This window comes from Cygnus atratus, chromosome 1 (genome assembly GCF_013377495.2).
Source record: "Cygnus atratus isolate AKBS03 ecotype Queensland, Australia chromosome 1, CAtr_DNAZoo_HiC_assembly, whole genome shotgun sequence".
NCBI classification, from domain to species: Eukaryota; Metazoa; Chordata; class Aves; order Anseriformes; family Anatidae; genus Cygnus; species Cygnus atratus.
Genome location: NC_066362.1, coordinates 58,021,988 through 58,048,477, shown reverse-complemented (window position 1 = coordinate 58,048,477; position 26,490 = coordinate 58,021,988). Strand labels below are relative to the sequence as shown.

General features: G+C 42.2%; 4 long non-coding RNA genes across 4 annotated transcripts in view; 2 read left to right on the top strand and 2 right to left on the bottom strand.

Moving 5' to 3' along the window:
• The window catches only part of LOC118255808 (uncharacterized), a 42,588-nt gene extending 22,414 nt beyond the window's left edge, over nucleotides 1-20,174 (top strand). The window contains exon 3 of the long non-coding RNA XR_004781035.2: nucleotides 18,492-20,174. This is a non-coding gene — a long non-coding RNA (uncharacterized LOC118255808). The remainder of the gene's footprint in view (nucleotides 1-18,491) is intronic.
• Nucleotides 18,974-20,707, bottom strand: LOC126913148 (uncharacterized). Its single transcript, XR_007707734.1, has 2 exons — nucleotides 20,170-20,707; nucleotides 18,974-20,077 (listed from the first exon to the last, which is right to left on the bottom strand). It is a non-coding gene; the product is annotated as an uncharacterized LOC126913148 (long non-coding RNA).
• Nucleotides 20,708-20,714: 7 nt separating this feature from the next.
• Nucleotides 20,715-21,745, top strand: LOC126913149 (uncharacterized). The gene is made up of 2 exons (XR_007707735.1): nucleotides 20,715-21,290; nucleotides 21,391-21,745. It is a non-coding gene; the product is annotated as an uncharacterized LOC126913149 (long non-coding RNA).
• Nucleotides 21,559-24,245, bottom strand: LOC118255815 (uncharacterized). Its single transcript, XR_004781037.1, has 3 exons — nucleotides 24,128-24,245; nucleotides 23,939-24,004; nucleotides 21,559-21,679 (listed from the first exon to the last, which is right to left on the bottom strand). It is a non-coding gene; the product is annotated as an uncharacterized LOC118255815 (long non-coding RNA).
• Between the last annotated feature and the right edge of the window lie 2,245 nt (nucleotides 24,246-26,490).

Below are 26,490 nucleotides of genomic sequence, written 5' to 3'. Positions count from 1 at the left end.
AGGTCTGGGGAGTTTCTGGAAAGCAGGCATCTGGCTTGGAGCAAGAGACTCCACCAGCACCTCGGCTGGAAGAGAGACTGCAGGATGGGCTGAATCCCTGCGACATTTCACGGGATTACCACGGGTCCTCAGGCAGGACATGCCACACTGGAGGACAAAAGAAAATCAAGTATCTAGATAGCAATACAAACAGTTGTGCTGAACTCTTTAATTCCTATATTTTTCACATACCCATTCCTGTGTCTCTCCTGTGAAGCACACCCGAAATAGTCACATCCCCATGGCTGTGGCAGCCTGTAGAGCCAATTAGTACAGGCTTTTCAAGATGCCTCTTTTTGGACTCCATTTGCTGCTGGAGTCTGTCAAGGACATAAGGAAGTTGACAGAAGTAAAGAATTCGTTACCGTAAGCTTTATTTTGAAAGAGGGAAAATGCAAAGTTTCCAGGTGATGTGGCATTTCCTGAAGAAATAAATAGCCGAAGGCCTACCCAGAGTGACATAGCCTGCATTGTTCAGGAAGCCCAGCGGTGCGAGAAACATGCTTTTTAAGAGGAGGAACAAGAGATTAGGCAGACAAGGAATAAACATTGCAAACTGTGTGTACCGGGTGAGGAAGTAGTGTGTCCTGGGAAGTAGTGACAAAGTGCTGTTAATTGGGTGAACGAGCAGCTGTGGCACGAGGTCTCAGCGGGGCTAGGACAGGGAGCCGAGGCTGGGCTGCATCTACTCGGGAGCAGATGTGTCCCACCCTGCCCAGTCCTGCTGCCTCCTGCACTGGTCTCTGCCCTCAGAACAAAGGCTGAGGACTTGCAGAGACATCAGAGAGGTATTAACACAGTGAATTTGGTGTTAAATCCACTCCTGACAGCTGGAGACATGAGGAACTCCAGGTGGTGTGTTTATCTGAGCAGGAGACTGAGAGGCCCCCTGGGTCTCAGGATGAAGTCTCTGCATGTGGTGAAGGATAGGATACCATAGGGCTCTTGTGCCTTGAGCACAGCAGGACATAAGTCTTGGAAAGTGAAAAATCCAGAAAAATCCAAATTGGAAATGAAACTTGAATGTCTTAACCGCAAAGACAACAAATGTCTGGAATGGCTAACCGAGGATGTGGTAAATTCTCCAGCATGTGGAGACAAAATCAAGATAGCCTGGATCTCCCACAAGGTACAAGGCTTAATTCAGAGATCAGAGGGTGAAATGCTGTGGTGTGTGTTATGCAAGAGGACAGACCAGATGATCAGTCTGGTCTGCTCTGGCCTTCAGAAATATGAATCAATGTTGTAGCAAGGATATAGGAGAATTACCAGGAGACAAGAAACAGAATAATCAATTAACCGTGGTATTTTCAAGGGCTCACTTCAAAGGGTGGACCATTTTTTTAAGCAGAAGTGCAGATTTGGAGGAAGATCTTGGGGATGGAGGAGGTTGCATTGTTTTCCTACTTGGAAACTTGCCTGCTGTATGACTTTGACCCTAGAGATAAAGTTGGTCTTCATACTGGAGGTTCATGAGCTCATTCATGGACAACATTTATTGGAAAATTACTGGAGTTCCAAGGTGGGCTTATCCTAAAGCATTACTGGCTCCTAAAATGCATTTGTCAGTCTTCAGTAGTGCAGTAAGCCACAGTCTTTCACAGAACAGATTTGTCCAAATGGGTTATTAACAAAATCAGTATATGGGCCAAGCAGATGTCAGTATGACTGATTAGCTCAAAATAAACACAGTTGTGAGATAAGAAATAGCTCTGGTTTTGCTTCTTCTTTGTGTGGTTGCGCGTACGCAATATATGATGGGAAATGACATGTTAGGTATGAGGTAAAATGACTCATGCACTGCTGCAACTCGTAGAAGGCAAAGCAGAAGAATTCAGGAATTTTCAGTCGATGGGTATAATATAAACAATGGCCCTGATCCAGGAAACTCTGCCATGGAGAAGGATCCCCTCAAGGTGTGGAGCCTCTCTGTCTTAGGATTGTGCAGGTGTAGGGTTTTATTTTGGCAGCTGAAACTCTCTAAGCACTGACATTGCTCTCATTTTCAGTATGCCACACACATTAAAGTTCTGATAGCCAACAATATTAGAAAAGAAGTAACTGTTGTTCTTGCTTTTTGAGGTACTTTCAGTGAGAGGAGAAGTCCGCATTACCTTGTTCGGTGCATGTCATAAGCATGCAAAATGTTAGAAAATGTACAGACCAAATGTAGTGCTAGATACCATGGAGTTGCATAAACATGAACCAGGCCACATCCATCCATGTACACTGAAAACTCTTAATCAAGTCCATTTGCCACAGTTTTACAGAGCATGTGAAAGTCAGACTCAAGTCATGGAGATGAAAATGGCAGCAAGAACTATTTATTGACACTCCCTTTTGTACAAAGCATAATTGCTTGGTCAAAGATGGCAGAAATTCCCTTTTTTTTAATGTTCTTAGTGAAAAAATGGCTTTTGCTTTACAAGGTACTCTGTTTCAGTAAGTGTATAGATCCATGAAACCACTTTCTAGTCATTCAAAGAGCTATATTCATATCATTTTCTAAATGAAACATTTGTCTTTTTTGATTTAATTTTCAGTGTTTATTTTTCATTTCAATAATTTAAGAAACAAGCTATCCAAACCATTGCTGAATTAACCATTTTAGTCAACCTAGTAAAGGCATTCATCTCCTTAATGATTTCATTGTGAAAACAACTGGGGAGAGAGAAGAGCTGTTCTAGATTAATTGGAAATTAATCAATTTTTTGCTGAATACTTCTTACAATTACTTTTCCAGTAGGCAAACATACCAACACAGTAAAAGCTATACACACAAGCTTCCTTGAAAAACTGATGATTTTTAGTATGGATTGCATTCTGAAGGATTTAGTCAGCCTTTAAAAACACTGCCCGGATCACTTTGGATTTTACTGTACTCATTTTCAGGCTGAGGATGACACTATTTATTTGCACTACAGGAGTATTACGAGAATAACTTTCTAAAAATGGAAAAAATTCCCCTTTTTGATAGCAGCCTGCTCTAACTCTTGTGTCTAGTGGTGCTATTCTTCATGTTCAAACAAAGAAATGTGCAGTCATGATTCCTCCTCCTGTCTCTTCCTCCCTTGGTCTTCCCATCTTCCTTGTCCCTGTATGTGCTCTGGCTGAGCTACTGGCTGATCTCCAAAATCAAGGGAAAGGTTTTCTGCATTTATTGCTTCTCTCTGTTCTGTTCTCTGCCCTTTTACCACAGTACTGCTTCTGCTTTCCTTCTCCGCTTTTAGTCAATAGCGAGTGTTAAGATAAAAGTTCACTAATTAGCATACTCCCACTTCTTGTTCTCTCAGGGTCCTCTAAATATTTTCATATCATATTACTCTGAGGCATAAGGGATATTACTGAGAAACAGTAGAAATCTAATCTAGGCTCCCAGAAATGGATAGACTTATTTTTACTTATTTACACTTTTTTTTTTTTAACTGTGCTTCCTAAGAGTCTGATCTTTGGGTTGGGGAAGCTCTGCTTTCTTAGCAAGAATATAAGTAGTCTTGAGGAGATGGGAAACAAGGATTTGGTATGATTAGGTTTGAAATTCATTTCATCCTCTCTTTAGATACCAAACTGAAGTGTTTAATTTGGGAGATTTGCTGCTCTAAAGTCCTATCTAATCACGTGAGATGAACACTGCACATTCAGCAGATAATTCAGTTCTTAGCTGAACCCATAACCATCATTTAAAAAGGTAGAAGTGGATTGTAATATTCATCCTAAGCTAGGTCTCCAGCTGATGCAAACTGAAAGCATCTTTTTCATGGTGAGTAGAACTGTATCAGCTTATTCCAACTCAGGCTCCATCCTTCCCGAATTTCCTGTGGAAAAGATTGATGCTCCTCCTTTTTAGCCTCCCCAGTCTGAGCGGTTTTGCTCCATTGATACAATTCTCCGTACAACATATGGTATTCTAGAGTAGCCAAATTCTGAAGTATTTCTGAACCTGACTACAATGGTCTACCAAGGTCTACAATGACTTCCATCCCTTCTCCGCCACAATCCGAGTTCATACACTTGCTGGAAAGGACTTAGAGAAACAGAAGTTTGTGGGCAGTATGTTCTTGTTTTGCCTGTTGAGGTGGACAGTGTTTTGGGTGCAGTCAAGGTTCTGACTCAGCCTTATGGTTTTTCTGCATATGGAGGTATCAGAAAAGAGGTAAAGGACCCAATGTGCAGGGCAGACAAAACAAAATGCCTCTGAAGAGAATTTGCAAAAACTTTGCAAGTCGCAGTGCTAATGGTTTTTGGTCAAGGATTGCCTTGATAGTTCTGCGAGTGAAGGACAATTTTCCTTTCGAGGCACTGTATATTTAGTTATTTAATCAAGCTAAATTATTCCTTCTCTCCTCACCCACAGTTAGATCATGGCATGAAATTAAGCACAGTCTTTCATTCTACCTCCACTTGCCTCTCTGTTTGACCTAGACTTTGGGGAGCCATTAAGCTGTCTGAGATATTGATTTAATAAGGGTAGGAGAATTAAAAAGGACAAAGAGACACCTGACTAATTGGCATTTCCAAGAGATTTTTGTAATCAGCCAATGGGGATTTTATAAAGTATGAAGTATTTGCTTTCACATAAATTTCTTCCACATTCTTTCTCTCATGTTTGCTCGGTAAACCTTCTGGAATAGAGATCACATCTGCCTCTTTGTAAGCTTTGTACTTGGGAGGTAATTGAGTTGGCTCTTTGTTATGAGAGCATGTACTCATTTAATTGCACATATGTGTCTGTGAACACACTATCCCTGCTTCTCTCCTAAATTTGATTTGGAGTGAATCCCATGAAGGGCTGTTTTCCAGTGTTAATGGATAAAAGGTCTTTACCAAAGGGAAAAGTATTCAAACACTAAATTTAATAAAGTTTAGTTTGAAAGTTATTTCTTTGCAGGAGATGTCTTTGAAAATACACAGTTCTGAGACTAATTCCTTTCTCCCTACAGTGATTTAATAGCAAGCATCTTCTGTTGGTTTTGTGATTTGTAACCAATCAAGTTTTATTTTGGAAATATGGCATAAAAACACAACAATTTAATGGCATGACAGTAACACATTTACACTGCTGTAAGAGTTACAACCTGCCTTGCCATGCTGAGCAGTAATGCAAAACTTTGGGAAGATACGATCCTTACAGTGAGATGAAAATAAACACAGTGGTAATCTTTATTCCATTTCTGCGCCTAAGATTCTGACCAAAAGATAGTGATGCAAGCAAGTATTTGTCTTCAACATGTTGCTGTCAGGAATAGAAGAGCAAAGTGCTAGGAGGGAGGTGATACGAGGGCCTAGAGACCCGTCCCTCAGGCTGAGAAGTCACATTATTCAAGCTGCATTAGGCAGTATAGATTAGGTTAACTATACTTAAAGTGGTGGTGTGTGTCAGTTTGATAGATGACTATCCTGTAGACTTTTTACCATTTTCCATTAATTTGAATTTTATTATATGCCAAAGCGCAGCAACTTATTGTTATGAGTTGACAGCCTAATAGTTTTGTTCCATTTCTACTTAGCATATGTTTAACACTAACTCAGATAAAACTGCCAAGAACTGAGTTCTTCTTGAATGAGGACATCAAGATTAGGGTCAGCTGAATGATGCACATTTGTGCCAAAGGATGTCACTCAAATAGCTCCCTTTGAGCTGAAGAGAGAAGGGAGAGGGGCAGAAGAGACTGTCCTTAAGTGTGGCTGATGGTTCTGCCCCAAGATGTGATTTTGTACATCAGCAACTTAGTTGTGTTGTCTTGTGCCAAGTGATGCTTCTGCAGCGTACGGAGGGAAAAAAATCCTCTTTTGTTTACTGGTTCCTTGGTCATCCTCTGGCTGTTAAAAACTGTGTTGTTCCATTTTCTGTTTTCTTCTCGAGAATCTGGAGATGTTTAGGTCTTGGTTTTTTGGTCTATCCCAGTAGCAGGGCTATAAAAGCAGCACGTTTCCAGATATCAGTATTTTCAAACCTAACTGCTTACTCTGGATTCATAGGGTGTTTGTAACAGAACACTCGATGCTCAGCTGGGTGGTTAAGACCAAGTAGGGGATATGAAAACAAGGCTGTCAGTTGCGTGCTGTAGCCACTGTTTCATTGGGTATAATGAGGAGCCAGAACATTTATAAAATACTCTCAGCAAAATTATAGTTTTGATTTCAAAATTTATTCAAGCTGTAGTTGCCTGTATTTCCAGATTTTACTGGGGCACCAGTTTATTCTGCATGCTGGAGCAAATCCTCAACAACTGGTAGACGGGGTGTTTTACATTCTGCTATTTTTGGTGTTAAGAAATCACGATTAGTCTCTTCAAGAGCAGCACATTTCCACATCTTCTATGTCCCGAGTCACCGACCAACTGGCTGCTAATGGGAATCTTTTGCTTAAAGAATTAGAAACTGGTATTTTCTGAAGAGGATGAGAAACATCTTTTCTTGACATCTGCTCTAAACAAAGCCAGGGTTGTAACTAGAGGTTAGGCCAGAAGGAGAAAAATGTTCTTCAAAATTTGGTAGACTTCTCTTTCAAGATGTTGGGATTTCTGGCAACATTCAGAGCTAGACTAGATTAATACTTTCATGCCCTGAATCCTGGCTTACATCCTAGTTCTACATCCATGCTCATAAAATGGCTACAGCTTAGGTATGTGTAAGAAAGCAGTGGCACAGAAAATTTCTTTTTCTAGGTTTGTCCAGGTGGAGACTATCAACATTGTGCTTCATAACTTTCAACTTTGACAGAGAATTGGACTTTCTGGAATATTTCAGTACCTCTGAAGTGTCTACTACATTCAAAAGTGTTTTAATATATACATTTTTTTCCCAGAAATATAATGAAAACTGATATTTTTAGTCAAAGAGGATATCCTGAAGTCTTCAGGTGCTCTGAGTTGTATCCCAAAGCTGAAATTTTCTGCTGAAGTATTTACTATGAGCACAAATTTGTTTTAATTTGCTGCTAACTTTTTGATATGCATAAAAAAGCAATACTGGCCAACTGACCTACACGTAGGCCTAGCACTATGTTCACCATGTATCAGAAGAGAAATCCATTTGGGAGCCTTTGCCTTGCCTAGACAGAGAAGAAAATAGGATTGTGATTTTTGACTGGGCAGTCCTGGGATGGCATAGGAGAGCTACAGAAGAAGTAGAGCCCTCCAGAACTTGTCTCAAGGTTCCTGGGATGGGTTTTTTCTTTTATCTGGACTTTATTTCATAAACGTGACAGTGCTCTTAATACTTGTCTCATGTCAAGTGGCCACAATTCTAATTTGTTAGAGGATGCATCAGAAAATCATGGTTTGTTCTTCCCATCCATAGACATTGCAGAAACATAGTGAGGGCTAAGACAAACCCCTCTAAAGCTTTCAGCTTAATTATGAGGAATATCAGGCCTACGAGTTCTTGACACCAAACAGTTTTCATCCAGAGAGTTTTGAAACTGGGCCAGATGCTCAGTGAGCATTACATCACTGACTTTGACAGGGCAATGTTAATTTACGCCAGTGAAGAGTCTCGGTCTTATTCTGTGCTTTCAGAACCAACACAGAAACCCAGTTAGGAATGACAATTTTAGTACAGCAAGGCGTAAATGGAGGGTCTGCTTATCTGCAGATCGGTGCACACCTTGTAATTTATGCCATGTGAAGCCTGGTAACAGTGCTGGGGAGTCAAGTACTTCCTGATAACCGCACCTCCTGGAATTGTGCAGGGCTGCGGTTAATAAATCTTTGTGATGGCACACAGCGAAGCTGGGAAAAAATGCAATCAGCCACTTGGGCAGCTGAACAGCCGTCTCAGCCGTGCTGATTCACCCAGAATGATGTACTCCAAGGGGTTTTCACCGCCCCAACAGATGTTCCCTGAGCACAGGATGCTTTCCATTTTTATATTGTTCATGCAGGATTTGTGTGTCGCGGATCAGATCTTCAGCTGCTGTAACCAGACCTGTCTAGTCAGATGCTGTCAGGGCAGGACTCGTGCTCTCAAGCCCCGTCTGCGGCCCAGGCCCCGCTCCCGCTGCAGGCGACTCCAGCTGCGTGGCGGCCCCGAGCTGGAGGGAAGCCATGGCGCTGTGCTGCATGTGGCACTGTGTCTCCAGACAGGCTTCACTGCAAGGAGTGTTTCCCAGCTGGCGGAAACATCAATCTCACCAGCCCTGGCTGCCTGTCCCCATCGCTGGGGAGGGTGGGACTGCGCATCTGCCAGCGTTCAGGTGGCCTGGAGGCGCTGCATAGCCCTGCTGGGCTTGGTGGTGCCAGGCCTCCTTGTTGCACTGCACGGGTGGCACGGGCAGAGATCCTGCCTTTACGGAACATCTGTATAGATAATGCTGTCAAACCATGTGCTTGCTTCATTATTTTGGCTCTGCAATGTTCAAGCTGATCATGCAGACAATTGTTCATCATCCATCGAGCCCTGCAAAGAAGATATATCTGTTTTTCCCTTTTTCTTTAAGAGCAACTGTGATATCATGACTCTATGACGTGCTGATGTAGAAGAGAATAAGGCAGGAAGGCAGCCTCCTAACAAATATATGTCTCCAGTAATAATAATAAAGGCAATAAAAATATTGGTCAGATTACATTGCTATGGTACATTGAAATTTTCATAGTCTTGAACATTCCCATTGTCACATCTCACAAAAAAAAGATTTTCTATTTCAAAGTTTCACAGAACAGTCTGAAATGTACCCTTCACGGGTGCTAAGTTGGGTCATTACTGAGAGGTGGAGAGGGCAGAGAAGGATCACATAATGTAATTAATAAGAAAGTATTTAACTGTACAATGCCAAGTGTGCTGAAGTGCTAATCCCTTTGTGAGGCTATTGCAGTGCAATACAATAAATAGTAATAATAAAGACACAGGAGCAATTCCAGATTTCTGTCAGTTTAAGAGCAATGACTTTTTAGTCTATGGCCTAGCAGTCTCTTCTTACCTTATGCTGCTGCTTGGATGCTGTGGAGATCTAGTCCATAATACTAACGGTTTGCTTTACAGCCCCAGGTCCACTTTGGACCTACCTATGCAGAGCTACTCAAAATACACAGGAAGCTTTTTATACGTGTGAAATCAAAGGGAAACCTATATGCTTAAACTCATAGGTGAGCTGAAAGACGAGGTGAAGACTTGCCCCTGAGATTCAGTGTCACATGAAGACAGATATCCTGTCTGTAACATATAGAAGAAAGGCAGAAGTTTACATAAAAGTGGGACTATTGTACAGTGTGATATGAGAAACTGTGATTTTCCCTAATCTATATATGAGGGTCTGATGGACTCTAAGAAAGGAATGAGTGGTACTTTCACTATCAGACCACAGTGATCTCTGGAGATGTTGACTCGTAGCTGGTTGCCACCATAGCACTAAATGCAAGCTTTTCAAGTGCCCTGTCTAACTGCCAGTCCAGACTGGAGGATTGATGTGCTGGCATGGCATCTGTTGTGGGGTCAGGGCTTTGACTAATGAGATCAATGGAGGGCTTTTGTTGTTGTAGAATGTGGATTAGACCATTGACACGTTTGTTTCTGCTTTGGCCACTTGCTCACAGATAGAGAAATCACGGGAGAAAGTTTCTTGCAGACAGTATTGGTCAGCTGTCGCCTGAAAAGCTTGCTGTAAGAGCCACTGTGGGACTTCTCTCTGCTTTCTGTACAGGAGACCAATTTTTGGCCGTCACACGTAGTAACTTGTCTGAACTGATATCACTGTTTTAAGATTATAAGCCATGATACCTAAGGTACATATTAGTATTTATTTATGTAAGTATGGTGCAATTCTGAGGACACCAGTAATGTGTTACGTTATTCTCCATGAAGCAATGTCAGATTAATTCCAATGCTCCATGTTTCCCATAAGCTTTCTGCAGCAAGGTTTTGGGTAGAATTGCCCAAAATCTCAGGGCTTTTACTCTGGAACAGTTTCATGTGAGTTTTTTCCCATACTTCATTACATACCTCTCAGGTATTTTGGTTTCAGTGAACCCAAAAAATTAAAGGGATACTTGACCACAACTTCAAGATTTTCATCTGCTTTATATAAGCTTGAAAAAGCCATTATTCATTTCAGATTAGTTGAAATGTTCATGAACTGTGCACTATTGAACCAGAACAGAATTCCTACTGAAATCCATGCTCAGGTAAATTTTCTCTTGTTGCTGATTTTATGGAAATAATTTTGCATCATTGTCCATTTTAAGTAATTTTTGTCTGCACAACCTTAAAGGATACAGCCATCTCCTACATTAAATTGGATCTTCTCCTACTGTGAAGTGATAAGAGTCTTGGAATGGTAATACTAGATAGTGTCTACATGGCCTATGAAATGAAAAGTGAATAACAGATCTATGAGTTGCCTTGAATCTCAGTTGACTTATTGACATGGTTGTTGGCATTATAAAATGCTCAGTGGCAGTGTGAAGGAATGTTCCAAAAGCTAGAGCAATATTCCTCTTTAAAAAAAATATATATTTTTTTCTCTTCCCTGTGCTATTTCTTGTAGCCTTCTTTTGGTTTAAAGAAAAATGTAAAGCTTCTTACTAACTGGTGCAGAAACTCAGAATCAGTATAGTTCACTCTAGAGTTAATATTCTGAAGTTCCAACATCTCCATGTTATTACAAGAGGATAAGTGATGCAGTTTTGCAGCATGTAGCAGGAACCCTTATTTAGATTGCAGTCATAGAGCTAAAACTCCTTAAAAGTTATTTTAGCAGTGGATATTTAACAGTGTTCTCTGTACATAATTATGTCCCCAGACTGTCCAGTACTGACTTAGGAATTTTTGTAGTAAAGTCAGCTACCATCCTGCACTAGGAAGAGAAAAATGAGACAATTATAACCACACATTCAGAGATTTTTGAAACCAGAATAGGTTATGGCCATTAGTCCGACCTCCTGTATGAAACATCTGCAAACTTCACTGCAGCACCTCATGATTTTTTCTGTCCATGGTAATGGACAGCTTTTTAGCCTTTTCTTGAGACTGCATGGGATAGAGAATTTGGTTCTTCATATTCAATTATTGCACCCTTCACATTTTAAAGAAAATTCATGCCCTGTTTCTACTTGGAGTTTGTCCAGCTTTGGATTCTACCTAGTGGATTTCATTACGCCTTTTACGCTATATATGACACCTACAGTTAAAAATCTCTCTCACAGTTATGCTAGTTACTCTACCATCCAGGTATCTATGAGCTGTGATCATATTACATCTTAGACTTCTCTGGGATAAATCAGATTAAACTTCCTTAGTCTCAGTCTCATTTTCCAGACCACAGGTCATTCCTGTAGCTCTTTTCTGAATGCTTTCCAAATTTTGAATACACTTTGTAAAGTTTGGATGCCAGAACTGCAAGCGTTATTTCAGCAATATTCTCGCTAGAGCTATATACCGACTCTTTCAAACTCCCCTGCTTATTTATCTAAAGATTGGAATTGCTCTGGAGGGCCATGTTCAACTGATTATCTAATGTGTGCATGAAGTTGTTTCAAAGTTAATTGTATCTGAGTTGCTGGTTCATAGCTAAAAGGGTGACATAAAGCCTTTGTTGCAAGATATATGAGCTTGCATTTGGTTCTGAAAATGTGAGTACTGCAATTGTCAAGGAATTAATCCTTATAATAGACTTGTTCCCCACATCATTTTTATCACCCTATATCCCCTTTATGCTGTCTAAAACTTCTACCACAGTGGTTTTGGTTTTGTTCCTACCACATTTGTTGTTGTTTTTGTCTGCACTGTTGGTATAGATGTCATTGATAGCAGTAGTTGGCACCAAGAATAGAGCCCTCCTACATTCCAGCCTCCCTGAATGATAGCTGTTCTGCTAAAATTACTTTCAGAAATCCATTCATTAACCAGCTTTTAAGCCATTTAACATTAATGGATTGTTATGTGGGAGTGAGTTATACACCTTAAAAGGTCTAAATATTTTTCCTTTTTGCAGCTACTTCTGTCAGCCAAGCTGGCAATCTTCACCAGGACTGTAATCAAGTCCTGCAGGTTTACAAATGTTATTAATGACTGCTGTTTAACATCATCCCTAATTGCCAGTGGAACAGTAAGTATTAAGTTAGGCTCTGAATATATCATTCTGCTTCCTTCTGAATCTGAAACAGAAACATTTGTCAAGTATTTCTCCATTTCCCACGCTATGATTGATAATTTTACTGTTCTTTACTAGTGTTGGATATACCCCATATAGTCCAGGATATACCAAGATCAACTTTTCCACCTGGAAATGATGCTTCTCTGGAACTTGTTGAGAGAATATATGTTTCAACTGTAACATCAGCAGAAAGCCTTCTTAAGTTGGTAGGGGAATTGTGGGAAAGGAGAGAACGAGTCCTACTCTGGAGATGCCTGATGTCAGCCTCTCAGCTTCCTCATATCCTGGTGGGAGAGAGCCTGTGTGGGGGCCTGCATGATGGGGCTGAGGGGAAGGGGCATGCTTGTACATCAGTTCGCATGATGACTCTAGCATACCATCTGGACTCCTGCCCTCCGAAGGGGTTTCCTTTCGGAGCAAAGCCCCACAAAGAGGCAGCTCCCCCAGACCTGGCTGAGTGCTTCAGCCTTCCTCCCACTCGTGCGTCATGTGTGAGAGCCAATCGATCTGCCAGGGGTTAGGAGGCTTCCTGGGGAAGTACGTCCCCAGGTTCACGTCCTTGCTCTGATTTGGAGCAGTTCCCTGACCGCCAAGCTATAAGGGCCATTTCTCTTTTGTCCAATGAATACTTAATTGAAATCAGCTTCAAATCAGACGGAGCAAGAACTTGAAGCTGCAGCTTCCTTTTATCTCCAGGGAACTTCCTAACCACTGGACTGCATGCTCTCATTCTCTCTAGCTCGGTTCATATGTAATTATTTATATGGGGTGGAGAGGCTCCAAGGAGATGGGGGCAGAGGGTGAGAGAGAGTTAACTAGAGCAGTTTGTGTGGGGAGAAAACCTGACTGTCCCTGACCTTCTAGCAGGGGTGTCCAAATTGCTGTCCCTCTTCTGTCCAACAGTGTTTGGGAGCTGGGAGCCAGGCCTTCCCTTCCAAGGGGAATAACCCAGGCACTGACTTCTTTGCTGCTTGGCCTCCTCTTCTCTTGCCTCTATGGTCTTATGTGTGAAGGTTTTGGAAGCACGGTGGCTTTGTTCTGGTGCTTAACGAAAACAGATTCGAAAAGCTCCCCCCCCTTTTTTTTTCCTTCTGAATTGTGAAATAAAATTCTTGTTTTGTGGCCAGCCCTGCATATCACATCTGAGAGACAGAACCTGCAGCAGAAAGATTGATGGAGTCGAACCTGACAAAACCTGATTGTGCATTCCTTTTCCATTAGTCAGCAGGCCCCTCTCCATAATAGATCAAGACTTTTTGGACTATTTGCTCATTCTTCGTTTGAGGTATACTCTTTCATTCGTCCCCTTCAGGCATGCCGTGGAAGCATGGGCTCCGATTGGTTCAGCACTGTCCACTTCCCCCACCCCACCTCCATCTTCCCTGCCTGGTGCTTGCTCACTTGCTGAAGGATAGATCAGGATGTGCTGGGGATGATTGTTTCACATTACAGAGAGAAAATCTGGTCCCTCTGTATCGCCATTTGTTCGCTACACATCTGGTTCAGATGTGGGGAACCTTTCTATTTCAAGGTTCTAGTTTAATGAGTTTTTCTGTAGCAGGAGGGTGTGGGTGGGATGCTGCAAGAGGAGACATAAAATATAGAAAAGAAAAAGTTTGGGGGTACCATAGGCTTTCCACTGGTGGTTGGGTGTTCGGAGTACACATGCCAGGCCAGGGGATTCACAGCTTTGTCCACATACTATGTAGTGAGGGAGAACCAACATCACAGCATTTTTTACATCAGGATTGCAGCTCTCTGTGCATTAGCACAGTGGAGAGTGACAGCCTAGTGCCAGAAACTTGAAATAGCATCTTTTGCGGGGCTCTCAAAGCAACCCAAACCTCCCGGCACAAAATTTTCACTGACTTTTGGGACTTTTCACCGTAGGTCACACTTTCAGGTTTTACACTGCTACCAAAAAGGCTGCAGGCCTATTCCTTTCACTCTCTGTATTTTGAAGAATAACAGCAAAGGCTTTCTGTACAGAGAGCACTGCCGTACCTTGTCTGTAGCAAAGAATGAAAGCGATGTGCTGGAAAGTTTGTCATTATAGAGCTGTGCTCATCAGCAAATATCTGCATCAGATCTTTTTATTTTGATCTTTTCTTTGCTTTTTTCCTTTATTCCTTCCCCAGGGTCTCCATGCTATCCCCAAACATACATTATTTTTGCTTATTCCTGTTCTAGTCAGTTAACTTGTACCTGTCTATTTATGCTGAATTGTTAGTATCACGCATACCCTTTGAACACTTTTAAAGAAACCTATGTCAAGTAGATATTGTTCTTGCAGGAACATTTTTTTCTCTTGTGGCTGATAAGGGATATAGTAACAAAATCGCTGAGTCAAACTTGGCAAGTTTAGTTAAATGAACTTTATGAGGCTCCAGTGAAGATGTATTCATAATGAAAAGCTGTAAGCTAGGATTTCTTAACCACAGGGCCATTTTTACTCATCAGAAGGACCAGGTAGAGTTTTCAGTTTGGGCTGGATAAAGATTTCCAGTCACCAAAATGAGCTCTCTGTAACAGAGGGGCATGGAGTAGGGAGGTCACTGCAGATGACCTACATGGTTAATATTGAGGGACCGTTTTCTCTTTGCAGCTCTTACAGGGGAAGGAGTAAAGCTGACTTTGCTTTCAAACAAATGCTGGCTTAATGCTCTGGGCATAGTAGGTGGTGTGCATGATCCTTTGTGACAGAGGTGATGTTACCATGAAATCTGTCTTGTCTGGTTCTATCCCATATCTCAAAACATAAAGGATGGGTAGCAGACATTGCTTGGAGTAGTTGTGTCAGCAGTGACCTGGAAGATTTGCTTTGTGAAAGCTGCCCTTAGTCTAAATGTCTTCAGAACGATAAGTGAATTATGCTACATTTGTGACAGAATGACTGGAAATAGACCCAAACTGAACAGCTCAGACCAAGAAGTTGAGGATTTGGTTCCAGGGATTTAACTTGTTGTATTACAGAGCAAGGAGCAAATGAGAAATTCAGTTTTGCGCAGAAGGTCTTCCATAGCCTGGTTAGTAGAAACCTTTGGTGCATAAATCAAGGCTTAGCTCAAGCCTCAGGTTAGATTTGCTATTGAGCTTTAATGCTTATAAATGCTTTTTACAGTTTAAATGATGTCAGCCTTCGATGTTTATGAAACCGTGGAAGTGCTGAGTCGAAAACATTCACATTAATAAGGAAACGCTGGGAACCACTGGGATAGTGCCAGTGTCAACCAGTGTTATTAAGCTAAGAAGTTCTTTGGCATGGCTGAGCTAGGGAAGATCATACCCAATTTATCTCTTGTGGTTAGTCATTTGATTCATGGCTTCTGAGTCATGGCTTTGTCTTGGACTGAAAATACCAACTTTCTGATCAACCGGCTAAGAAAAATGGATTATTTTTTTTAGAAATGTTTGACCATATTTTCATGCTAACTGGAGATAGGGCACTCATTTACCAGGAACATATCTTAGTAGCAGCCAGTTCCTTGCTGATACATTGCTATATTGATCTCCCTGTCTACAGTGCCTCTGACTCTAATATGAGTTTAAACAGTGAGATTTATTTCTTTGATGACCTGCGCAGATTAGTGCAGCAATACAGTTGCTGTCTTGTGCCAGTGGGTACCTGGCTGAGACCGAGTGTTCACAACCCTGCCTTTTCCATACAGTGGAAAGGATTTGGGATTCTGGGCAAATATAAAGGTTCCTTTGCTTTGGTGTTGTCCTCAGGTGCTGCACTAAGCAAAGTGTAAATTTTCCGTATGTCTTTGGAGTTTCCTCATCAGACAATCCTGAGACAGGAAATATGATAGATATAAGTGGCTTTGTTAGTGCTCTAGTCACTGCTCAGTAGCTTCGTTAAGGTAAAGATACTAAATGAGTGAAATCACTGTTTTTCATCTAATTGCTGATGGTGATTAATAGGATTCCATTTGATTTGGTTAAAAAAAAAAATCTTTTCCTTGGGATGGGAGAAGTCTACTCATTAGGGTTGCTAAAAAGCAGCTGCAGTTTCTGGGTGACACCCAGCTCAATGCCCTTTGTCTCTGCTCTGTTTTGGATACACCTCCATCATTTCCCACATGTGTTTTTCAGCGGTCACAAAGCTTTGTGGTAAGATACAGTAGGAAGATATTATTATTGCTATTTCATAATGCAGCTATGGTCACGCAAGACTCTGGGCAGATGGAAGCTCTCTGAGGTTTTTCTGTTGTGTGTTTTGAAGGTGGTGCACTCCCTAACATAACATACCCTGCGTGTCTCAGCCAAAAACACCCAAATGAGAAGTGGAGAATATCAGTTTTATCTACCAAAGTTGAGTGAAAAGCCATACAAAACAAGTCTCATTGGTTGCCACTTGGACATGTCTAGAAAGCCACTTTCACAAAGAGGCCCATAAATGCTCACTAAAACCACAGGGTTTCTTTTTTGTCGTCGTTGCTGTTGCTTTGTTTGTTTGTTTCCCCAGTGGTACTCCTTTGGCTGAAGGAGTTTGAAAACACTGTGGTTTTGGGCCTTCTTTATGCTTAATCCATCCTCATGTCCCTCCACCCTGCCTTGTAGAAAGCCCAGGTTAAGGAGCCTGATTCACAGTTGTGTCGTCTGGTTTAATGTTGAAAGTAACAGCAGGACAAAATCAGGGAAAGTGATCACTCAGTCCTGTGGCAAACATGGCCTTCAGCAGGATGCAAGCAGGAGAAGAAGACTCCTCAGTGTAGCTGGAAGTTGCATCTTTGCTGATCTTTCCCTCTTAGGAAGTCCACAGGCAAATAAACTGCGTGGCAGAAGTGAGAGGGAAGGGTATAATCTTCATCGTTGCGACTTTTAAGCAGAGATTAGTTTGGAAAGCCAGGAAGCCCAGTGTTTGGGGAGAACAAAAGAGTGGTTTGGGTGAGGCAGTACTTGCCACAATTACAGGGGGAGACATTTGGGGTCGGGTGCAGCTGTTGTGTGCATGGGGGCAAGCATGGGCTAACTCCATGATTACAGCAGAGTTGTGCCAGATGTGCATCAGCCTATGCGAGTGCGCGTCTTCACATACAGCCTTTTTATTCCTGTTCATGGCAAGCTGCTTATTCTCCTCTTTTAGCTTTCTCTCTCTAACATTTATGATGAACAATTGTCTGCTCCTTGTAATTGGGAGGGCGTTACAAGCCATGAATGCCTTTGTTGCGGTAAACCACTTCCTCATCATGTCTCTTATGTCCTCGCTTTGTAAGAACAGAATAAGCTCTCTTTGGCATCCGAAAATAGGATAACATCAAGTTTTCTGCATCTGTCCAACTGAGCATCTGCAGGGTCTATTATGCCAGATGCATTTAACCTGGCCTGGCACCAGAAACGTTATTTCCATTGCCAGAATGCCCCAGGATGTAATTGGATGTCAAATCCACATACATTACGCAGGTTCAAGCAGACTACTGCAGATTGCCACAAGCTTGCATTGTCCATTTGCTTTAAAAATAAAAGCCAGTGTTTCACTTGCTGAAACTTGTTGCACAGCTTGTAAACACAAACAGCCAATATCTTTGTCCTAGGACTTTTTAATGCAAAGGTGTACACTGCTTTTTTCTTAAAGTATTTGTAAATTGGTTTATATATAGCTTATACATAGAATCATAGAATCACAGAAAGGCTCAGGCTGGAAGGGACCTTAAAGACCATCCAGTTCCAGCCTCCCTCCCTCCCTCCCACTAGACCAGTTGTGAACTGTCAATGTGGTCCAAGGATCCCAGCCCAAAAGCAGTTGTGGTAAGCTAATATCTCAGCTCCCACAAGAACAAGTGATGGGGGTGGGATTAATCCTTCTGCTGAAGGCTGGTCAAGATTTGCAGACCATTCAAGTGAGATTAAATGATACAAAGCTTTATTTTGGTTCTTGATAGGACTATTTATCCCATTTTCCTGATTTGTGGAAGGGTTGCCTGAATAAGGAAATGCGGCTGACATAGGTGGAAGATCTCTCCTGGGGTCCCTGACAGCATTAACTATGTTGCCCACCCTTGAGTCTCTCCTCTCCATCTCAACCATCCTGAGTGCCACCTTAGGCCAAGCCATGAGTTGTCCCCTCCCATTCAGAGCATGGCCCCTGGCACCTCTGGGGCTTACCCTCTCAGTCTAAAGTCTGGAAAAGCTGAATCTTGCTATTAATTCTTGCCTAGTACAGTGTGGGAGAACATATCTACTTGTGCTGGGCTCACAGGAAAAGCTGTTGGAAGGCACGAAGGGGCTGCTGATGAGTGATACTGAAATGAGTGGTATCCTGGCCCAGATGACCACTGCTAGAACACCACTGATTTAATGTAGAGGTAGCATTTAATTTAATAACATGTGCTAATTGTTAACCCTGTTAATTTTGCAGTGAAGACAAGATTTCAGTGATGCTCCAAAAAAGAAGGGTAAATAAAAGCTGAATGTAAAGCCCAGTGTAGCAAGATTTCCTCTGCAGAATGGATGCTTGCTTTTTCATTGCACCAGCTGAATTCCCTAAAATAAACAGAATAACCAATTTAAAGCAGATGCATGGAACAACAATCAGGTTTCATCTCTGGTTTTAATCTTTTTGAACCACAGCATTTGGCACTCAGAGCTCAAAGGAACTGCAGGCTGTATCAGGAGTTTGCTGTAACTTAGCAGCTTGGAGGAAGCAGATTTGTGACTACATAACAGGGAGAGACGAAACAGCTCTGTTCAGATAACCGGATTATAATAAAATATGCAAGTTGGAACCTGGAGACAAATGAACATCCAGAGCTCCTGCCCATGAAATGTTATCAAATGCAGCTTGGGAACAACAGAGCTGAACAGTCGGTGGCCAGCTCCAGCACTGCGTCTGAAGTGATGAAACAGTGAACTCAGGAGTTTTATTGGTAGTTACTATTCTGTGTGCCACCAAAAAAAAAAAAAAAAAAAAAAAGTGTGGAGTAAATCAATGTTATGTGAAATCTGGGCTCATGAATGAAGAGCAGTACGATACCATTTCAGTTCCCTTTGTGAATTCTGGGAGCGCCTTTTTTTTTTTTTTTTTTTTTACAAGGCAGCAAAACCAAAAAAAATCATGAAAGCCACATGGGTCTGATTTCCCATTTCCCTGCTCGCTGTGCTATCATTTACCTCAGAGACTTTGCATCGTATTGTGTGACTACCCACAGCATCTGATCCCATGAGGCTGAAGTCATTCTTCAAACAGCAATCGTCATTTAAGGACTTGATGGAGGGGGAAGATGATGCCAGGCAAGACAGCGAAGCCCACACAAAGAAATATCTTTCAGACAAGCTGGAAATTCCCTGGAGACCAGTCTTGTGACATGGTTACACCATCACAGACACTTTTCCAAAACAGTGGCTATGATGGGTGCCTCTTGACAATTTGCCTGAGAAAAAAAGTGAAAAGCAGGGTGTTACTTACCTGCATGTTCACACCGGGTTGCTGGGACATTTGCTGAGAGCAGAGATACCCCAAAACAGTATTGGAGGAAAGCTTCACAAATTTGTTGGGACCTCAGCAGGGTCTTCTTGTTTCTGCTTATTTCTTCCATGTAGTTTGAAGGGATAATTTAGATGCTATCGCTCTGGGATGTGTGAGCCATTCAAAAAAACCTTTCTCTGGAAAACCAGATCTCTCTGGGTGCCCGGGTGAACAGCAGGCTGGGCCTGCTGCTGCTGTGTCCACCCGTCTTTGGAGACACAGGTTATTTCAACTGTCTCTCCTTTGCTTCAAGTCAAGAGGGAGAGAGGGCTGTGGCTGCAGTAGCAGGGGAGGGATGCAGCGCAGAGGCTTGCTCTGAATGAAGTGGTAAGGAGCAGGATGGTATGCACGAGGGTAGAGCCCAGTCCATCACTTAGCAAACGAGTTTTCTCTCATTTGCCCTTTGTTTCTGATTCTTTCTTCACTTTTTTTTTTCCTTTGTGAGTGATTTATCCTTAAGTGATTTATCTTTATGTTCCCTGTAAGTAGACATTAAGTAGCAGTAAAAATTCAAAGGCATCTCTGTCACGGTGTCTGATGAACACCACTAACCTGCAGTGAAGATATCTACCTTGTCATATTCACTGAAGGCTCATATCCTGATTCAAACTATGGTCTGCTGATGGTTTTTTCTTCCTGGATTTACAGCTCTGAATGGTGAGATCACAACACAGCCTGATATTTCTTATCCTTTCCAAATGTGGAGAAAGACTCCCTTTTGCAGCTCACATACGTGTAATTCATTTGTGTTCACAGCCTCCCATTTGGATCTCCAGGTCTTTTTAAAAACAACTCCACTCCTCCCCCTTCTCCACTGCTTACATGTAGGTTCAGCATGCATTAGTCTATTTCTGTATAACGACACTCGCAAAACAATACCAGAAATTATGAAACCACTTAAGCTTTCAGGCAAAAAAAAATAAAAATCTGAAACTGTTTATATTTACAAATGGTACCTATTTAAACAGTTCTTGCAACTATTGCTTCCTCTGGTAGCAAGTTTAATAATAATAAGTAAAAAAAAAAAAAAAATTTAATTCCAAAAGGATAAATATGACAGCAGATATTTACAGAAGAATTGGACTGTTTTTATGAAAAGAACATTTTCTCCGCAGCTTTCCAAATGGTATCTAAACAACTGGACTTGCAAAAGATTAAAACACAACCTATTAGTCCAGCGCAGAAAAAATATAACCCCAAACGTTCTTGCAATAACAGCACATTACTGATAGAGTGGAGACTGCAGTGCCATTCTTCTACCCCATAATTCTCTTTTATTTCATTAAACTCCTTCTGCAACACAAAGAGATTGTTATGTGAAGTAGGTGAATAATTTCTGCATAATATTTTCCAAAAATGCATGAATAAAGAAGACGAAATACATAGGCTTTGCTTGCAGAAATGGCACTTAGCCCTTGAGAAGCATCAAAGAAACTTAGAAGTGTGGGACAATGAGCAAATTTTCCAACACAGACCTTGCGCACTGCAGCCCTGCCCCTGTAGTCTCCCTTTGAGGCATGTGGATGTTTGCATATTTTGATGGGCACGATGACAGCCTTACCAACTGATAGGAGCTTCATCCTGAGTTCTGCTGAGAAATAACAGTAAAGCTGTATTTGGATGCTACATGAACTCAATTATCCCCTTCTTTAGAAACAATGCAACGAGAGACGCCTCTGTCTTGCTGGTCAGGTAAGATATGAAGAAGAGATTAAGCCACCACAACTTCCAAACCAATGGGCTACAAGAGCAGTTTGCTCCTTTCCATAACAGGCTGCTGTTTTTCTTGCAGCATCCTAAGAGACATCTGGGTGGTGTGGCAGGTGCCTTGGACAAAGAAGTGGGCACCTAAACCCAAGTGTGTAATGAGTGCATGCTGCCACCCACCTGAAGTACAGCCATGGAGAGCAATGACTCCGGTGACACCTTCCTTATGTACTGAGTCTGGGGGGATCAGTCCGGGACTGATGCACCTTCAAGGTGTTGATGCTGCACGCCTAGGACAGGCCCTCCAGTGCTGCCCACGATGGATGGTTTTGCTGCACTGTCATTTGCACTTAGTGATTTCCAACGTACCTAGCCTAAGTTTATGATGTAGGGAAAAACCCAGTAAGGAATAATATGAAAATAAAAGAGACCTGAATGAAGGTTGCTTATTTTTGTTTGTTTGTTTTCCTAATGTGATAGTTTATGAGCTGTTAATATAATAATGCATTGTTATTTGTTTCCCCTAGACATGAATTTCTATGCTTTTTGAATATTTGAACTCATTTGAAATTTCCTGATAAATATGCTGCAACTTCTACGGAGACTAACAATTAACATAAATATTTTTAAAAGATAAATCTTATTTTTCAAGCCTTTGAGCAACTCAATTAATTTTCATGCTAACTGAACTCTTTTCCAATCCTCGGTTTTCAAACTGATCCAATTATAATCTGTGCGTGGATGCTCCCCCTACCACAACCTTCCCCCATATTTCAGTGTTAAACTCAGTTTGCTACTTGTTTTCTTTTTCTAGGATCTGAAGCATCAGACTGGCAAGAATAATGCAAAAATATAGAAGTGATTTTTTTGTTCGTGTTTTTTTTGTTGTTGTTGTTGTTTAGGCAACTTTTCTATCAGGAGAGAAATAAATAAAACTGGGAAAAAAAAAAAAGAAGACAATTTATCATCATGCAACCCTGAACATGATGATAAAGGAGAGTTATTCACCAGAAATTAAGATGCCCTTTTATCCCTGGTGACTTTGACCACTTGCAAAGCCTTTAGGCACCCGTAAAGTGTGGGCCTGTCATTCCTCTGATATGCCTTTGACAGAGAGGAGTGTCTTCACTCTAAAGGCATCTGACCATCCTGTACTCGGGGCTGATCCTCGCAGTACCACATGACATCATTCCGCATATTTTAGTGGTTACCAATTGCTTTGCTGGACAGTAAAAGAAGCTGATCAAAGCTGAGTTCAAGAGATACGTTGATGATATATTTTTGAAGCGTTTTCCCTAACCAAGCCCTGCATTCTCCTCCAGAATCAACAAAAGGCATATGCTTTGTAGGCTTGCAAAAGGAAACTTCTTCAGGTTGTTTCCTAATTTTTATTTTATTTCCAGGGGACTGGCTTGCTCCGAATATATCTTTGTCCTGAGCACTAGAAGAACAAAGTGCTAAATATTGCATCATGATACAGAGCTGCTGCTGGAAGAGGCTCTGCAGATGGAGCGGAGGGCCATGGCATGCTGTGCATTCCTTGCTTGCAGTCAACTCAGCTTAAAAAGATAAAATGCAATCTGCTGCTTGCTATCTGTCATGAGAAATGAAGCCTGATAATTTTGGAGTAATGTTTAGCTTGCCATTCTTGGGCCATTACACTGAGCTAGCAGTGCTGGAGAAGGGATTTATTTCCTTCTCTCTCTCTTACTGTAGTAAATCTCAGATTAATAATGCTGCAGCCTTCAAAGTCTGTTTTGTTCATAGTTGCTGGCTGGGGAACAGGCAAAAACAACGATCAGATTTGCAATGAATTGGGCATTAAATCCCTTCAAAAAGTGTCTCTTGGCACCACGGTGAGGAGCTATTAACAACATTCCTGGATGACTGGAGAAAAATAACACGTTTTTATAAATGACGATAATGTCTTGGGTTAGCTACCTGACAAATAGGTGTTTTCTGTTTGTTTAACACCCATTTCTTCCTGCAGAGGCTCTGTTCCATTGCTGCTTTATAGGACCATAAAAGGGAATCAGACCCTACTTTAAATGGGAATCAGGCCTTCGGGAGGCAGCCACCAGGACAATCTCAGCATGCCAGGGCAACGTGCATCGGTTGCTTGTGATCCCTGAAGTGAATGGGAACCAGCAGCTGCAGCATTTGTTTGCATCCTCAACTAAAGTATATTAAAAAATACCCAGAAAGTGAAAAACTCTGAAGAAGAAATAGTAGCTAATGGTGGGGACTCCAGCAATAAGGCTGACTTGGCTCAGGATACCAAATGACTTTTAGGCGTGACTATCCAAAGCATCTGAGTTGACTGCTGTGTTAAGGTCACCACTTGCTTATGGCTGATCTTCTTGGACGAGGATTGCTGCTTTTCCAAGATAATGCAAGCAAAACTTTAAAAATCATCCTAAGGGTTTCACTTTCAAAATTACATTAGTTTTTGTAACTTTTGAGCCATTGTTCCTTGTGTCTAAATATAGGGATGTGCATTGCAAAGTCAAAAACTGTATGCTGAAAATTTTTCTGACTTGTACAGGATACTTTTTAGGCTACTACATTCATTGTGAGTGAATGCTACATACAGAAATGGGAGTGAGAGTTGCTTATACCAGTTCAAAGCTTACCTTACAGAACATCAGCTAGTGCCTTGCTGGTGTAAGGTGTTGACTGTTAGATGGAGGCATCACTCCCTGTTGATAGGGCAGTGAACACTTGTGATAGAGATGCTGGTAGTAGTTGTCTGACTGGATGGATATTGAAAGCAAGGAAGAGAAATGTGGAGGGAACGGGCTGTCTCATAAATTAGAGCTTACCTTCTACATTTGGAAGCACACAGTGAATTCAAAGTCCCCAGGGAGAAGCAAGGAAGAAGAGGGAGCAATGTGATGTGTCTTTGTTGTTGTTGTTGGAGGGTGCTATCCAGGTAGAGTTGCCACCAAACAACCTTTTCTCTAGGAGAAGAATATCGTTTTTCCATGTGTTGTGTTTGTATGCAGTGAAACATTTATTCCAAGAAGCAAGCTTATGCACGTGTGGTTCAAGGAGCTGAATTGTTTTAGAAGAGGACACACAGCAAACCAGGATAGTCAAGGGAATTAGGACAGAGTTCACAAAGGAAATTTTGGCATTGCCCATAGCTGACTGACAACACAGCAAGTGGGAAGAGCACAGGAAGGTCACGGAGTGGTCAGTTTTCTAAAGATGGAGATGTCAGAAGCACAAACCCAGGCAGGACATACTGACTGCACCCTTAAATGGTCTTTGCTGCAAGAATGCTTAGTGGGGGGTAAGAAATTTCTTGCCTCGTCTTACTGGAAGAGGTGGGAAACGAGGAAGTTTGTGGGAGTAAAATCCATTGCCTTGATCTGACCATTCCCTAACGTCACTCGAGGGTCCTGTCTAATCCCTCTCTCTGGCAATGTTGTTGTCCATCTGTGTTTATCTCTACTCTGAGTGTCCCGTCGGCTTTTAAATTTGTGGATGTGCTCCAGATTCAGTGATGAATTTGTACTTTATGATATTTATATCTCCACCCTTCCTTGATTGTTGCACAATAATTCATGCTGGAATGTCTAACCCCAGGTTTTTAAAGAGGTCTCACTGATTTAGGGGAAAAAAAAAAGGCAATTTCTTCCTAAAAAATCTACACCTCTCTAGCAGTAGAGAAGAATACAACTAAGAATGAGGCAGTTAGCTTTGAATTGTGTCACAGAGAGCCTGAACCTCACCAGACTGTGAGATTTGTGAATTATGGTGGCATGAAAAAATGTGCCCTAGAAAACAAGTAGTTGCAGTTTGCAAAAAAAGTAGGGAACAAAATCCAGAGGAGCATGATCCAACACGGGGAAAAGCAAAGCTTTGGCACGTCTAGCAAGCAGTAATGAGGCAGTTGATCTATTGATTGTGCAGCAGTTAGCAGAACAGAAGAGAAAATGAACGCAGTATGTATTTTCTAGATGAGTCGTGTCATATCTAGATGAGTTGTGTCATATCCCCAGCAGCCCCAGCAATGGACAAGTGGTCTCAGAGTAATTTGTGTTACTGCCAGCTGTGACTCTGCCTGGTGGCCACTGGCTTCCCCAGAGGTACAGTCTGGGGGGGGCTGTGCAGAGGTCTGTATTTTCCTTCTGCTTTTGTGGTGTCCTGCACACCTGTGGTAGCATCTGCACATCTTTCCCCCCATGCACCTCAGTACATCCTTCCCTGCTCCTCTCCCCGGGGAAATGAGCTTTCCCTCCAGCAGGACCAGAAGCATTGTGGTGGGACACAGGGACACTGACTTTCCTTGCCAGGGAAGCTCATGGAGTAGATTATCTTGAGTGTCATCATGCGGCACTTACAGGGCAACCATGCGATCAGGCCCAGTCAGCATGGGTTTAGGAAAGGCAGGTCCTGCTTGACAAACCTGATCTCCTTCTATGACAAAGTGACATGCTTAGTGGATGAGGGAAAGGCTGTGGATGTGGTCTACCTTGATTTCAGTAAGGCTTTTGACACCGTTTCCCACAACATTCTCCTCAACAAACTGGCTACTCGTGGCTTGGACTGGCGTACGCTTCGTTGGGTTAAAAACTGGCTGGGTAGCCGGGCCCAAAGAGTTGTGGTGAATGGAGTCAAATCCAGTTGGAGGCCGGTCACTAGTGGCATCCCCCAGGGCTCAGGACTGGGGTCAGTCCTCTTTAATATCTTTATCGATGATCTGGATGAGGGGATTGAGTGCACCCTCAGTAAGTTTGCAGATGACACCAAGTTAGGTGCATGTGTCGATCTGCTCGAGGGAAGGAAGGCTCTGCAGGAGGATCTGGATAGGCTGGACCAATGGGCTGAGGCCAACTGTATGAAGTTCAACAAGGCCAAGTGCCGGGTCCTGCACCTGGGGTGCAACAACCCCAAGCAGAGCTACAGACTGGGAGATGAGCGGTTGGAAAGCTGTCTGGCAGAGAAGGACCTGGGAGTATTGGTTGATAGTCGGCTGAATATGAGCCAGCAGTGTGCTCAGGTGGCCAAGAAGGCCAACAGCATCCTGGCTTGTATAAGAAGCAGTGTGGCCAGCAGGTCTAGGGAAGTGATTGTCCCCCTGTACTCGGCTCTGGTGAGGCCGCACCTCGAGTACTGTGTTCAGTTTTGGGCCCCTCGCTACAAGAAGGAGGTGCTCGAGAGAGTCCAGAGAAGGGCA